At 41.9% G+C, this 15,545-nt stretch overlaps 1 protein-coding gene across 2 annotated transcripts in view; it reads right to left on the reverse strand.

The window, feature by feature from the left end:
- The window catches only part of LOC117348471 (tetratricopeptide repeat protein 24-like), a 55,011-nt gene that overhangs the window by 33,388 nt on the left and 6,078 nt on the right, over nt 1–15,545 (reverse strand). The window lies entirely within an intron of this gene.

A 15,545-nucleotide genomic window follows, 5' to 3' on the forward strand; every position in this document is an offset into this window, starting at 1 on the left:
AAAAGAGTGTTCTCTTATTTCATTAAGTGCCAATTTGCAGAAACAAAATTCTGCTGTATGGTTAGACATTGTTTCAGATCATTAATTGAACTGTATTCACGTCATTCTCTTCCTGGCTGAGCTGAGAACTTTTCAGCACCCCCTCATAATGTGAAGAGTTCCAGTCTCTGGTAACCAGAGCAGAGATTGTGATGTCAGAATGCCTCATTCCACCAATAAGAGCCAACCTAATCAGTGATGTCACAATGGCTTGATTGTCCTGTACTTGGCTCACTTTTATTACATACAAGGAGGTGCTGAAAAGTTCTCAGCCCAACCAACCAGCTTCCTAAATTCTGAGCGTTATTTTGCCATTGTAACTGAAAAGTGCCAATTTGCAGAAAAAGTTCTGCTGTATGTTTTGACATTATTTCAGATCATTCATTGAAACCGTATCCACATCATTTTCTTCTTGGTTGGGCTGAGAACTTTTCAGCACCCCCTCGTAGTTTCCTGCCTCATTTCCTTGGGTAGATTTCCACCATGTGGGCGCCATGATTGAGAATATTTTCATTCTAAACCTCTCACCTTTTACCTCAGACTAAAAATAAAACCCTGCCATCACAGTTTAGCACTAATTGGCACCACTGTGTATAGTTTTAGCAGAGAGGCCAAAGTATGAAAAGAATGGAAAGTGAATTACGAGCTGAGTCTTTGACATGGTTTATTCCAGAATAGTGCCGAAACACCTTGACAGGTCATGTGGGAAAGTTTGCAGAGCTGCCAATCCAGGTCTGTGCTTGAACCTGTTCTGTAAATGGTGGGCCATGGTTTCCAGCGCTATTAATCTTTTTTCTTTTCAAAAGCATTACATTTGCTGGAAAATGATTATGAAAAGGCAGCTAAGCACTTTACTTTGATCCAAGGTTTTCACTCATTTTACACCTATGGGAAACCCTTGATAAGTCAGAGCCATGGTGCTATCTGAGTGCTTCCCATAAAGAGATGGCTGAAAAAGTATTTTCAAATTGCATTCTGTAATGACAAGACTGCTTGGAAATTGCCTGTAATATTTGCTATGTAGCTACCTGGGGAACTCATTAGCTTTGTACACATAAATGAATGATCTTTTTGTGCGATAATAATTCTGAAATGATCCAAGTGTAGTTAACATTTCCACGATAACATTTTCAAAAAAATCCAGTTCTACGGTGGTGAGCACTGCTATGCAAGCAGGAAAATAATTAAGATCCTTTACTTGATAAGAAAAAAGTATAATAATGATAAGAGGAATCCTTGGTCCCGCAAGACCAAATTCAGTTTTCTATTAGCATATTCCAATACATTACAACACGTCTGAAGCATTTTAAACAGGGTGGTGTCATATCCTCCTTTCTTTAATGCTTCCACAATACATTCAAGTGTAACATTTTCATTTTTAGAGCTTGGTGAGGTTAACCAACCACTCTCCTACAGATAAATGATACAGTGTTAGATACTGATGAGTTCATGGTTAAAGCTGTTTTCATTTTAGGAGATATTGCTGTTCTACCTTCAGTAGATAAATATAAAAGACAAATTTGGCCACAAGTTGTTTTGTAGAATTTTCTAGTCATTACTGTAATGTTCTGTACAGACTGTCAGTGAGACCTCATCTGGAGAAAGTATTGCATCCAGTTTTGGAGACCAAAGTAACAAAAAGCTATAGAAAGAATACAGAGTACATCAAAAGCCCTGTGAGGTGGGACATAGAAACTAATATATGCATCTACTAGAGGAGATAGAAATTTTCCATACCACAAAGGTATAAATAATGCACAAGAAGAAAACTTTGAAGGAAGCTCTAAAAAAACCCAAACCGGTTTCTTCACGAGGTTGATGCATGCTGTGAGATCAACACAGTGGGAGGACTAGTTGAGATCTTCTTGGGTTGGAAGATCAGCAGCATTAGCAGCCAGGGCGGGCTTAACCAGTAGACAGGGCAACTGTAGCCAAGGTCCCCATTCTCTAGCACTGCCCAGGCTGTGGTTTAGGGTGCCCTTCCCATGGGACTCCTTGTTTCCAAAGAAACCACCATGGGAAAGTGGGTCCCAGTGGCATGTGGAAATGACTGTGGTGCAAGTGGCCTACACACATAATTAACACCAATAACTGCTTGTTAAAATGCCAATGATCGGCATTAATTATCTTGTTTTTCAATTACATTGCATGCGCAGTTTGGTTATATGACCAATTTTGGGCGCTTTTTATAGAATTAGGGGCATGTGCACACTATGTTGTATTTCACTAAATGAATATATAATAGAAGGAACGAGATCCTTAGTAGAGAAAAAAAACCACACGGTAGGTACACTTTACCAAACTGTAAGACCGATAGACTAAACAAGTCTGGTGGCCCTAGAAGCTCTAGCTAGGGGCTACCATGCAAGGTAAATTTCATTTTTTTCTGACTCTGTGAGCCCAGACAAGCCATTTTGGGCCTGATTCCATAAAGTCTGCCTACAGTTAAGTAACAATATCAGCACTGAGCCCCATATTCTATAAACGGTGTCTTAACTTAGGTGCTGGCAGGTGCCCTAATGGCATCTAGGTTAAGAGGAAAATGCCATTTAAAAGGCTTTACAATGCCTAATGCCACTGTAGGTGTGGCTTATGCCGGAATTTGTGTCAGGCGCCATATAGCACCTCCATAGGAGTGATTAACCTCAAAGGTAGGCGCTGGAAATGTAGGCCTTGAAGCCTCTGGCCTACATTTCTGGCGCCTACCTTTCCCAAAGCTGCAATTCTCTAAATGGTACCATAGCGTGATTGACATGCAATTGGTGGCCGCTTTTAAGGTAGCCACCAACAGCAGTGCCATTTAGAGAATCTGGGTCTGATTCTATAAAGCGTAGGTTCCCATTACAGAATTATGCTTAGCGTCACCTAAGCATGCTTAGGCAGTGCTCAGCATCCTAATATTTAGACATCCTTAATTTATTCCAGAATTTTCTTTTGCCGTCTATTTCTATGTTTCTATGTTTCTATGATATCAGAGCGTAGCGGCACCTAACTTGAAAGCACGTCTGAGATCCACTCCAAAGCATGCCCACATTTAGGCCTGGATTCTGTAAACTGCGTCCCGATTGTAGGCAGCTGTAGGCATCCTACAGCTGTCTAATCAGTCAATTGGGATGCACGTTAAAAAAAAAAAATGATCCCCAGGCAGGCCGCCTATATTGAAGGTGCCTCTGAGAGCCTAGGGAGGTCCGCAAGCCTGCCTAAGCTTGCCTAAGTCTAGGCGGTAGCCTTAGGTGAACCTTGGCGGCCCTATGCATCTCCCTAGTAGAGTGGAAGACGTTTACAATGTAGGCCGGCAAAATGGTATATCTCTGGCAAATGAAATGATAGAAAGATGTGGTTTGTTGCATTTGAATCAGCAACTTCTTGATTATTTAGCCAGCTGAATAACTCAATTTCTAAGACTTGGTCCCTTTTTCTTGGATTATGACAAAATTCACCTTTACTGAATAGGCATGAACTAACCCCCAAATCCATTTCCTTATCACTGCAATGTAAGATTTGCTAAACTGGGACAGACCGAAGGTTCATAAAGCCCAGTATCCTGTTTCCAACAGTGACCAACCCATGGTCCCAAGTACCTAGCTAGATCCCAAGTAGTACAATAGATTTTATGCTGCTTATCCTAGGAATAAGCAGTGGATTTTTCCCAAGCCATCTCAATAATGGCCTATGGACTTCTCTTTTAGGAAATTATCCAAATCTTTTTTAAACCCCGCTAAGCTAACTGATCTCACCACATTCTCCGGCAACAAATTCCAGAGTTTAATTACACATTGTGTGAAGAAAAGAGTGATCAAGCGATTCAAAATGTGTTTAATGACACATTTTTGGAAAGAGTGATCAAGCGATTCATATCTACCCTTTCCATTCCACTATTTTATAGACCTCAATACACCACACTTCTTACTAAACATGAGAGTGTGCTTTAATTAGTAACAATCGACAAAAATAAATTCATCATAATGCATACAATAATGCATCAGTACAATGCAAAGTACATTAACAGCAGGGATTCATAAGAACATACAAAAAGTCATGTTGAATCAGAACAAAGTCCATGAAGTCCAGCTTCTTGTCTTCGAGCTTGACCAGTTCAGGCCACAAGTACCTAGTAGATCCCCCCCCCCCCCCCAAATAGATCTTTTCTAAGTAGTAGCTCATTTCTAAGGATAAGCAATGATTCTCCCAAATCTACCTGGCTAATCATTTTTAAGGACTTTTCCTCCAGAAATTTGTCTGAATTTCTTTTGAATCTATTGTTTGTCACCTTGACAACATCTGGCAACAGATTTCATAGCTTACCTATGCTTTGATTGAAACAAAACCTACAATTTTTTTTCTTCAGTATACTGATTATTAGTTGCATGAAGTGCCCTCATCTTTTTTGTGTGGTTTGAAATGTTAAACAACTAGAACCCTCTCCTGTTTAGCCATTCCTCTTAAGGGAGGTGTTCTATCCCCTTTATCATTTCTGTGTCCTCCTCTGAACTATTTCTAGTTCTGCTCTCCTTTTGGAGATGGGATGACCAGAACTGCATATAGTACTCAAGATGCAATCATACTATGGACCTACAGAGGTATCATATTCTGTTTTATTCTCCATCCCTTTTCGAATAATCCCTAACTGAAACCTATCTAATTATGGGGTCCTTTTACCAAGCCGCAGTAAACATTAATGTGTGCCTACTGCAGCTTAAAATGGTGTACCATTGGGAGTACTGAGGCGTCCCTTACTAACTCAAAACAAAGCCCCACATAGACAAACGATACACACACCCAGCAACACTACAGGCCTTAAACACACCCAACAGCATTCACACTCCCACAAGAAAGAGGGAAAAGAAAAAGAAAAGAAGTGGAGAAAAAGGCCTCAGTTCAGCTTCATCTGGCCTAAAAAAAAACCCACTCCTACAAAAGCTGTCTTGTTGGGTGTAATAGCTAGTTGGGTGATAGCTATCAGGAGGCAGTTTCCTAAAAATACGATTAGAGTCATGCTTTTGGAAAGGAGCTCTTGGAAATGTATGAGTTGCACACAACGCCCGCAAATTTTGAGTCTAGCTACAATTCTGTTTTCGGTTCCCTGAGGCAGGAACGAAACGTGTTGGTGTCACGTTGGAACCCGTGAATCTAAGATAAGTTTGCTGTTTCAAACTTATGTTTAAACAACGTTTTGTTATTTTTCAAATAATGGTAGATATGTGCACTTACACAAACCATATCTAATAGTGTAGAATGTTTACAGCTGGTGCTTTGAATTAAGCGATGATTGGGCAGTGAGGTGGTAGTGTTGGGTATCCCCTGTTATCACCTCCATATCTCTGAGCATTACAACTCACTATCAGTTGTTTATGATATTTAGAATGTATTATTTTTGAGTGATTATTTTGCATTTTTGTTTTGATGTTCTAATCACTCCACTCTCACAGTTTTTGAGAGTTTTTGCTCTATTTTTTTATTTTATCTGAGTCTGTACTTTTTAACATAGGCATTGTTAGGCGTTGAATGGTGCCTCCACTTAGGCGTCGCTAGGCTTCCTTAGAGTTCGGTGCTAAATTCTTCAATCGCTAATTTTTTTTTTTTTTTGATTGGCTGAAAACCGGCGTGATCATATTACCATGCTAATTAAGCCAATTTAAAAATAAAGTTTTGCACAGATCTTGAACTTAGGTGTTGCTTGGCGGACGCGATTACGGTGCTCTTTATAGAATATGGCCATTACCGCCTACAAAATAGGTGGCAGTAAGGGATCCCGCACTAATTTTTGTTAATGGCTAAATGCTAACTTTAGCACATGGCCATTAAATTGGCAAATGGAAAATCTTGCATTTTCCAGATGTGGCAAAAAGTGGCCTTAGCATGCAGAAAAGACCTGCATAAGGGCATGCTACGGTCACTTTTTGCCAGAGCTCAGTAAATGGACCCTTATGTCTTTGGTCAGGATATAGGACAATACATGAATCCCTTGGTTCTATGAAGGTCACCCAAACAGTGCATGTTATCTGCCTCAAGATATCCCCCCTCCTTTGCAGATAACATGCACTAATCTTTAGTAACTAAAAAAACACAACCCTAAATAACTTAATCCAAAGCTTTTCCTTGTTCATTTTCCTGGACTCTAATGTACGAACTACGGCCCTGATTCTATAAAAGGCGCCTAAAGGCATACCTAAAGTTTGGCGTGCATTCGGAGTCCAATCTAAGCAGTTAATGAGCCAATTAAGGGTCTTAACAAGTGATCATTGGTATTTAGGCGTCCAAAGGACGTAGATGCCATTTTGTAGATGCAGCCACAATTTCACGGACGCCCATGTTTAAAACTTGCACCTAACTCAAAAGGCGTGGGTGTGGAATGGGTGTGGTTTGGGCAAAGACTCAATTTGGGCGTCCTTTGATTCCTTTACATTATACTGAGTGACCTAGGGCATCCATACCCTTCTATCCTAATGTTGCTGGTTCGAATCCCAGTCACTCTGTCTGACGGAAGAGAAATAGATAAAAGCATTATACAGATCCAACTCCTAGTATTACTATTATAATGAAAAATTGCATAAAATCACCATTTTAATAACATAATAAAATAACATTAAGGACATTGCTTGGACGTCTAAATCTCACCTACAACCTGATTCTCTACAGGACGCCTAGAATGTTAGACGCCTAAACAGTGCTGAACTCTGCTGAGCGTGATTCTACAAAGAATGCCTCACATAGGCACCTAAACGGCGGCTAACTTTAGATGCATTTTGCAAAATCAGGGCCTACATGTCTGGAATAAAACTTTTTAAAGTAATCTCTAGAGCTGCTGCTGGTGGAGAACTCAGCTCTTTACCATTTTATCTACACCAGAGTCATGGAATCATGCATGCATGCTGATGGGTTGTTGTCTTATAATTTTTTAATTTACTTACACGTGGGTTCTGCTATTATGAGAACAGCTACTGCGGCTTCAGTTGTATGAGCAAACACTCTTGTAGGAAGATATCCCAACCTTCTGCTTAAATGAAACAAATCCAAAATGTTGCTCATTTATGGCCCTTTAGATCTTTATTAAACATTTCTGGGCAGTCTCAATCCCTTTTCTTCTGAAGTTCATTCGTGATGTCATAGTTATTTGACTATTGTGACCTCATAGGAGGAGACAAGAGTTGGAGACTTAGAAAGCAAACACATTTTCATACACATGAAAGTTTTCAGTAAATCAGCAGTTCTGGGAAAGAAAATCATACCTATGAGAGGTAAAAAGGCTTTTGGTATTAATTTTTTCATGTAGTCAGACTGCTGCTTACTTAGAATAATTCCAGGAAACTTCATCAATCCTTATCATTGACTCAGTAATGCATCTCATTTTATTTATTATTATGTTGAAATCATTGCTTGGGTTTATAAAAGTTATTGTTATGACTAAAGGGAACTGACTGTGTGCCAGCCTTAAGTGGAAGCCCCCTTGCTGTGTTTTGTTTTGAGATCATATGGTAGCTGGAGAGGAAGAAGTTAATATTTGGCGTAAATTGGCTGGTGATGATGGCAGCAGCAAATGGGACAGAGCTGAAAGGGCAGAAAAAATAGCAGACCTAAGAATTAATACAACCAATTAAGTTTAAAGGGTAGAAAGGGACCAGCTATTGTTGTTTGAATACATTTGTCCACTTTTCAATGCAATGCAGAGAAAAATACGTAATCTAAGAGGCCCTGCTGCTTTCAGGATAGCACAGCCTCTGGGCTGAATGCCAAGCTGACAACTCCGCGATTTCTCCTGGACAGGCAGCCCCTGGCTTCCGCCAACAGCTCAGACACCAAGAATGGGTCCAGTGTGATTGTTCCAGCAACTGCTTGGGAGCTCTGCACTCAAGCGGAGGCTACACAATGTGCCTCCACAAGGCCATTAGGGAGCAGTTAATAAGAGTTATTTTCCTGTGTGTCACTGCAAGAGAAGGCGCCAGAATTGCTAGTCTTAAATAGTACACACAATAAAATATATCGAATGCAATGAAAATTGCTGTGAACTATAGCTCTTAAAATGGATTTGAGCATAAAAAGGATGGGAAAAGTCACTTTATCATGAGAGAGTGCTGCACATAGTAATGAAATCTCTATAGGACCCTTTTCTAAAATGCATGAGGCACTAATGTGTGTGTAACGCAGCAAAAAAAAAGGCCTAACGCAGGACGCTCTAAAGCAGGGGTGTCAAAGTCCCTCCTTGAGAGCCGCAATCCAATCGGGTTTTCAGGATTTCCCCAATGAATATATTAGCATACAATGAAAGCAGTGCATGCAAATAGATCTCATGCATATTCACTGGGGAAATCCTGAAAACCCAGCTGGATTGCGGCCCTCGAGGAGGGACTTTGACACCCCTGCTCTAAAGCATTCTATGTTAGTTTGTGTACAGTTCTGGAGACTGCACCTTCAAGAAGATTTGAACAAGATGGAGTTGGTCCAGAGGGCGGCTACTAAAATGACCAGTGGTCTTTGTCATAAAGCATATGGGGACAGACTTGAAGCAAATCCAAAGAAGGCTTTTTCCTGGCTCTGCAAGAAATGGGCTTAGGCCCGGATTTTGTAACTAGTGTTATGTCGGTGGCTGCCTTAAAAGCAGCTGCCGATCGTGTGTCAATAGTACTGGGAACAGAATCGCGCCTCTGGCAAAGATACTTGCCAGAAATATAGGCCAGGGTTTTCCTGGCCTACATTTCTGGCGCCTACTTATGATGTAAATCGTGCCTCTGTAGGTGCTTTAGGCAGCCTAACACCAATTCCGGTGTTAGCCATGGCCACAGTAGCATTAGGCGGCCTAAAGCACCTACAGAGGCGTGATTCTGGTGCTAAGTTTTTAGGCACTGGTAGGCGCTTTGTGCAAATTTGGGGTCACATCCAATTTGAGCATGCACTTTAACTGAATAACGATCCAATTAGCACTGATAATTGGCATTCTAACAAGCAATCCTGAGTGGTGTAGAATGGGTACAAGTGGATTGATTTTTTACTGCATCAAGATTTACAAAGCCTAGGGGACACTCGATGAAGTTACAGAATAATACTTTTAAAACCAATTGGAGGAAATATTTTTTCACTCAGAGAATAGTTAAGCTCCAGAATGCGTTGCCAGAGGATGTGGTAAGAGCGGTTAATGTAGCTGGTTTTAAAAAAAGTTTGGACAAGTTCCAAGAGGAAAAGTCCATAAACTGCTTTTGAGACAGACACGGGAAAAGCCACTGCTTGCCCTGGATCAGCGACATGGAATGCTGCTACTATTTGGGTGTTTGCCAGGTACTTGTGACTTGGATTGACCTCCGTAAAGACGGGATACTGGGCTGAATGGACCATTGGTCTGGCCCAGTAAGGCTATTCTTATGTTCTTATTTGATTTCTTTAAAAAGTTGCATGTGAATCCAAAAAGGAGATGCAGAAATTGGAAGGTCATGGCAGATCTGGTGCATTCCTGGAATTTATGCATGTAGTTTTAGAAGAAAGAGCTGTTAGGATGGGCGGACATAAGAGAAGTGGAAAAACTGGTCTAAACTAAAAGGAGCTATAAAAATGGCTAGGAACTTTATGTGAAGAAAATAAATTAAAACAAGAGAAAAAGGAAACCGACATGGTTCTCCAAACTAGTGGCGGCAAAAATAAAGGCTAAAGACTTGGCGTTCCTGAAATTAACCCCCCCCCCCCAAGAAAATGAGTACAGAAAGGACTACCGGGTGAAATTGAAAGAAGCCAAGAGGGAGATATGTCTGGCAAAAGCGCAGGCGGAAGCGCAAGTGGCTAAAAATGTAAAAAAAGAGACAAAATTTTTTTCAGATATATCAGTGAAAGGAGGAAGATGAAAAATGGAATTGCTAAACTAAAAGATGCTAGGAGCCGATATGTGAAGAGTGATGAGGAAAAAGCAAACGTGGTAAACAAATACTTCTGCTCTGTGTTCACGGAAGAAAATCCTGAAGATTGTCTGGCAAAATTACATGGGAAAATGGAGTAGATTCTGCGCCGTTTAAGGAGGAAAGTGTTTATGAACAATTTGAAAAACTGAAGGTGGACAGAGCAATGGGACCATCCCAGGATACTTAGGGAGCTCAGAGAGGTTCTGGTGGGTCCTATTAAAGACTTGTTCAACAAATCTCTAGAGATGGGAGTGGTTCCTGGGGATTGGAGAAGAGTGGATGTGTGGTCCCTATTCACAAAAGTGGTCGCAGGGATGAAGCGGGAAATTACAGGCCAGTTAGCCTCACTTCGGTTGTTAGAAAAATAATGGAAGTTTTGCTGAAAGAAAGGATAGTGAACTTCCTAGAATCTAATGGGTTACAGTAACCGAGCAACATGGCTTTACTAAAGGTACGGTAAATCTTATGATGTGAATCTTATGATGTGTGGCTGAAAACCTGATTGAACCTGATTGGATTTTTTGATTGGGTGACCAGAGATCTGAATCAAGGACATATGCTAGATGTAATTTATTTAGATTTCAGCAAAGCCTTTGACACGGTTCCTCATAGGAGGCTCTTGAACAAACTTGAAGGGCTGAAGTTAGGACCCAAGGTGGAGAACTGGATTAGAAACTGGTTAACAGACAGACGCCAGAGGGTAGTGGTTAATGGAAGTCGCTCAGAGGAAGGAAAGATGAGTATTGGAGTCCCTCAGGGTTTGGTACTGGGGGGCGATCCTATTCAATATGTTTGTGAGTGACATTGCTGAAGGGTTAGAAGAAAAGGTTTGCCTTTTTGCTGATGATACCAAGATTTGTAACAGAGTAGACGCTGAGGAGTGGAAAACATGAAAAAGGTTTTACAAAAGTTAGAGGAATGGTCTAATATCTGGCAACTAAAATTCAGTGCAAAGAAATGCAGAGTAATGCATTATATATTAATAATCGGAAGGAGCCGTATATGGTGAGAGGCTGATATGCACGGATGGAGAGAGGGACCTTGGGGTGATAGTGTCCAAAGATCTAACGGCAAAAAAACAGTGTGACAAAGCGATGGCTGCTGCCAGAAGGATGCTGGGCTGTATAAAGAATGGCGTAACCAGTAGAAAAACGAAGGTGTTGATGCCCCTATATAGGTCGTTGGTGAGGCCCCATTTGGAGTAGTGTGTTCAGTTTTGGAGACCTTATCTGGTGAAAGATGCAAAAAGGCTTGAAGCAGTCCAGAGGAGGGTGACAAAAATGATAGGAAGTTTGCGCCAAAAGACGTATGAGGAGAGACTGAAAGCCCTGAATATGTATACCTTAGAGGAAAAGAGGGACAGGGGAATATGATTCAGACGTTCAAATACTGAAAAATCAACACTGAAAAGTCAACACTGAAAAGGACACTACACGAAGCAACTATCTGCTACATAAAATCGGTAAATAAACAACAAAGAAAGAAGAAACCCCGTTGGTTCACTGATGAGGTCTCACATCTAGTCAAGGACAAGAAAAGAGCATTTCTTTCATACAAATGCACCGGGGAGAAAGAAGCTAACATTAAATACAAGACAAGGTCTGCAGCGGTCAAAACAGCAGTCAGGGAGGCCAAACTTCGAGTGGAAAAAACTCTAGCAAAGAACATTAAGAAAGGGGACAAATCCTTCTTCAGGTATATTAGTGACAGGCAGAAGAACACAAACGGGATAGTACGCCTTAGAACAGCAGACGGGATTTATGTGGAAACAGATTCCGAAAAAGCCAAACTACTGAACGATTACTTCTGCTCAGTCTTTACCTGCGAGGCACCTGGACACGGGCCACAGCTGGAAGCAAAGCCAAGCAAGGAAGACCCATTTCAGAATTTTGGGTTCTCACCAGCTGATGTTTACAGTGAACTGTTAAGACTCAAGGTGAGCAAAGCCATGGGACCAGACAAATTGCACCCACGAGTGCTCAGAGAGCTGTGTGATGTCCTGGCGGAACCGTTAGCCATGCTCTTCAATCTCTCCCTAAGTACGGGGAGAGTCCCCCTGGACTGGAAAACAGCTAACGTCGTTCCTCTGCACAAAAAGGGCTGCAGAGCGGAGGCTGCGAATTACAGACCAGTGAGTCTCACATCAATAGTGTGTAAACTCATGGAAACACAACTTAAATGTAAATTAGACACGATTTTGGATGAGGGGAATCTAAGGGATCCTAGTCAACATGGATTCACTAGGGGTAGGTCATGCCAATCCAATCTTATCAGCTTCTTTGATTGGGTAACAGGAAAGCTAGACTCGGGAGAGTCTCTGGACATAGTGTACTTGGATTTCAGTAAGGCTTTCGACAGCGTCCCACACCGTAGATGGGGTTAGGTGAGACACTAATTGCATGGGTCAATGATTGGCTGAGTGGAAGACGTCAGAGGGTGGTGGTCAACGGCACCCTCTCTGAGACATCGGAGGTGACCAGCGGAGTGCCACAGGGCTCGGTCCTGGGTCCACTCCTTTTTAACATATTCATAAGGGACTTGACCCAAGGACTTCAGGGTAAAGTAACTCTATTCGCTGATGACGCCAAACTATGTAATATAGTAAGTGAAAGCAATCTGCAGGATAGTATGACGCAGGATCTGCTTACGTTGGAAAACTGGTCCTCGACATGGCAGCTGGGCTTCAATGCTAAGAAATGTAAGGTTATGCATCTCGGTAGCAGAAATCCATGCAAACCTTACACCTTAAATGGAGAAACACTAGCTAGGACTTCAGAAGAAAGAGACTTGGGAGTAATCATCAGTGCAGACATGAAGGTCGCCAAACAAGTAGAGAAGGCCTCATCCAAAGCAAGGCAACTTATGGGATGTATCAATAGAAGCTTCGTTAGCCGCAAATCTGAAGTCATAATGCCACTGTACAGAACCATGGTGAGACCTCATCTGGAGTACTGTGTGCAATTCTGGAGGCCACATTACCGTAAAGACATGCTTAGAGTTGAGTCGGTTCAGCGGATGGCCACTAGGATGATCTCGGGGCTCAAGGGTCTCTCGTACGAAGAAAGACTAACAAATTGCTGCTCTACACTCTAGAGGAACGCAGGGAGAGGGGGGACATGATTGAGACATTTAAATACATCACGGGACGTGTTGAGGTGGAAGAAGACATCTTCTTTCTCAAGGGACCCTCGGTCACAAGGGGGCATCCGCTCAAACTCAGAGGAGGGAAATTCGATAGTTACGTAAGGAAGTATTTCTTCACAGAAAGGGTTGTAGATCACTGGAACAAGCTTCCAGAGCAGGTGATCAAGGCCACCAGCATGCTTGACTTTAAGAATAAATGGGATGCCCTAGTAGGATCCTTACGAGGGTCGAGTTAAGGAACTAGGTCATTAGTACTCAGACTTAATGGGGTGGGTCAGTAGAGTGGGCAGACTTGATGGGCTATAGCCCTTTTCTGCCGTCATCTTTCTATGTTTCTATGTTTCTATACTTGAAAGGTATTAACGTAGAAAAAAAATATTTTCCAGAGAAAGGAAAATGGCAAAACCAGAGGGCATAATTTGAGTTTGAGGGGTGGTAGACTCAAGAGCAGTAGCGTACCTAGTGGGGGGGGGGGGGGAGGTCTGCCCCAGGTGCACGCCTCAAGGGGGTGCACAGGAGAGAGCTGAGTGTTCTCCATAGAGCAGGGGTGCCCAATTCGATGGGTAGCTCGCCAAGGCAAAGTGAGTTGATCACCCAGGACTTACTTTGCCTTGGCGATCTAACGGGCCGATCAGTCTTCCTCTCCCCGACGTCAATTCTGCTGTCGGAGAGAAAATTCGGGCCAGCCAATCGCTGCATGGCTGGGCGGAACTTCCTCTCCGATGGCAGAATTGACGTCGGGGAGAGGAATGCTGGTCGGCCCGAAGCAGGGAGAGCATGGGGCAGGTCTGCGTTGGCTTTGGGGCCTGTTATCCATTGGTGGCAGTTTGGGTCCTGTTCCCTGATGGCAGCGGTAGTGGCAGTGGCTTGGGGAAGGGCAGGGAGAAAGAAAGAAAGGGGGCAGGCAGGGAGACAGAAGGAAAGAAGAGAAACAGAAAAAAAGAAAGGGGGCATGAAGAGAGAAAGAAAGAAAGGTCAGGGAGAGAGGAAGAAAAAGTTGGGGGAGGAAATGAGGTGTGGAGGAGAGGAAGCATACAGGCTGAAAGAAAGATTGGATGCACAGTCAGAAGAAGAAAGTGCAACCAGAGACTCATGAAATCACCAGACAAAGTAGGAAAAATGATTTTATTTTAAATTTAGTGATCAAAATGTGTCTGAATTTATATCTGCTGTCTATATTTTACAATATGGTCCCCTTTTATTAAACCGCAATAGTGGTGTTTAGCGCAGGGAGCCTATGAGCATCCAGAGCAGCGCTGGGCATTCAGCACAGCTCCCTGCGCTAAAAACTGCTATTGTGGTTTAGTAAAAAGGGAGGGGGGAGGGTATTTGTCTATTTTTGTATGGTTGTTACTGAGGTGACAGTGCATAGAGTCATCTGCTTTGACCTCTTTGAAAAACCCTGGAATAGGAATGATAATTAACAATTCTATGCGTACAGTGTGCGTTGTGTTGTTTTTTTTAAATGTTATTGTTGGTAGATCATTTTGACTTGGCCACAAAGATAAGGGGGAGGGAGGGAGGGGAGCTGCTGAAAGACATCTAGTAATCCTTGCAGGCTTGACTGTGCAGGGAATTATTTTTGTAAAATCATGTTTTGTTATGTGACTGGCATTATTTAGACTTTAATTTCTATGAATGAATAGATTGAAATAGCTTGTTTTTATGTGCGTACACTGGAGGGAAATGGGGAAGAGAGAGTGGTGAGAAGACGCTGATTTATAAATTGACAATTGTACAGAATATTGTTTCTTTTTATACTTTAATATAAACAATTCAAAGCTTGTGTGGATGGAATCAGGTGGTTTGCGGGGATGGGGACCGAGCTTACAGGGATTAGTCCAATAAAATGGTATTTTTTTATTTCTCATTATTTGTTTTATTTTTATTTGTTAATTTGTAAAGTGGTGATTGTTATGTATCAGTTTTTTCAAATTTACATCTACTGTCTTTATATTTTGCACTGTATTAGAGGACATGTGTTACTGTTTTTGTGGTGTTGCATTGTATCCAGGGTCTGGTTTCTTGGCGGTTCAGTTTAACTTTTGTCTACATATTTCTATTTTTAGTTTGTGATTATTCCATATTGGGCGAGGGTGTATCTCTATTCTGTGTGTATGAAAAGAACATAGTTTTCAGTTGGCATTGACTACAGGATCAATTGACTGTGCAGGATCTGGCTTGTTTAGTTTTACAATGTATGTAGTGCTCACTGCAGTGTTTAAGATGCTGCCTTTTCCTAGGTACACTCTTGTTGTGCGATATGTGGATTGTTACTAAAAGTCATATTTTTCATATAGATGGGGGTGTGTGTCAAAAAATGATGGGCCCCGCGTGCCACATACCCTAGGTACGCCACTGCTCAAAGCAATGTAAGGAAATTCTTCTATATGGAGAGGGTGGTGGATGCCTGGAATGCGCTCTCAAGAGAGATGTGGTGGAGAGGAAAACGGTGACGGAGTAAAAAAAAAAAGCATGGGA

The sequence above is a fragment of the Geotrypetes seraphini genome, chromosome 14 (genome assembly GCF_902459505.1).
Source record: "Geotrypetes seraphini chromosome 14, aGeoSer1.1, whole genome shotgun sequence".
NCBI classification, from domain to species: Eukaryota; Metazoa; Chordata; class Amphibia; order Gymnophiona; family Dermophiidae; genus Geotrypetes; species Geotrypetes seraphini.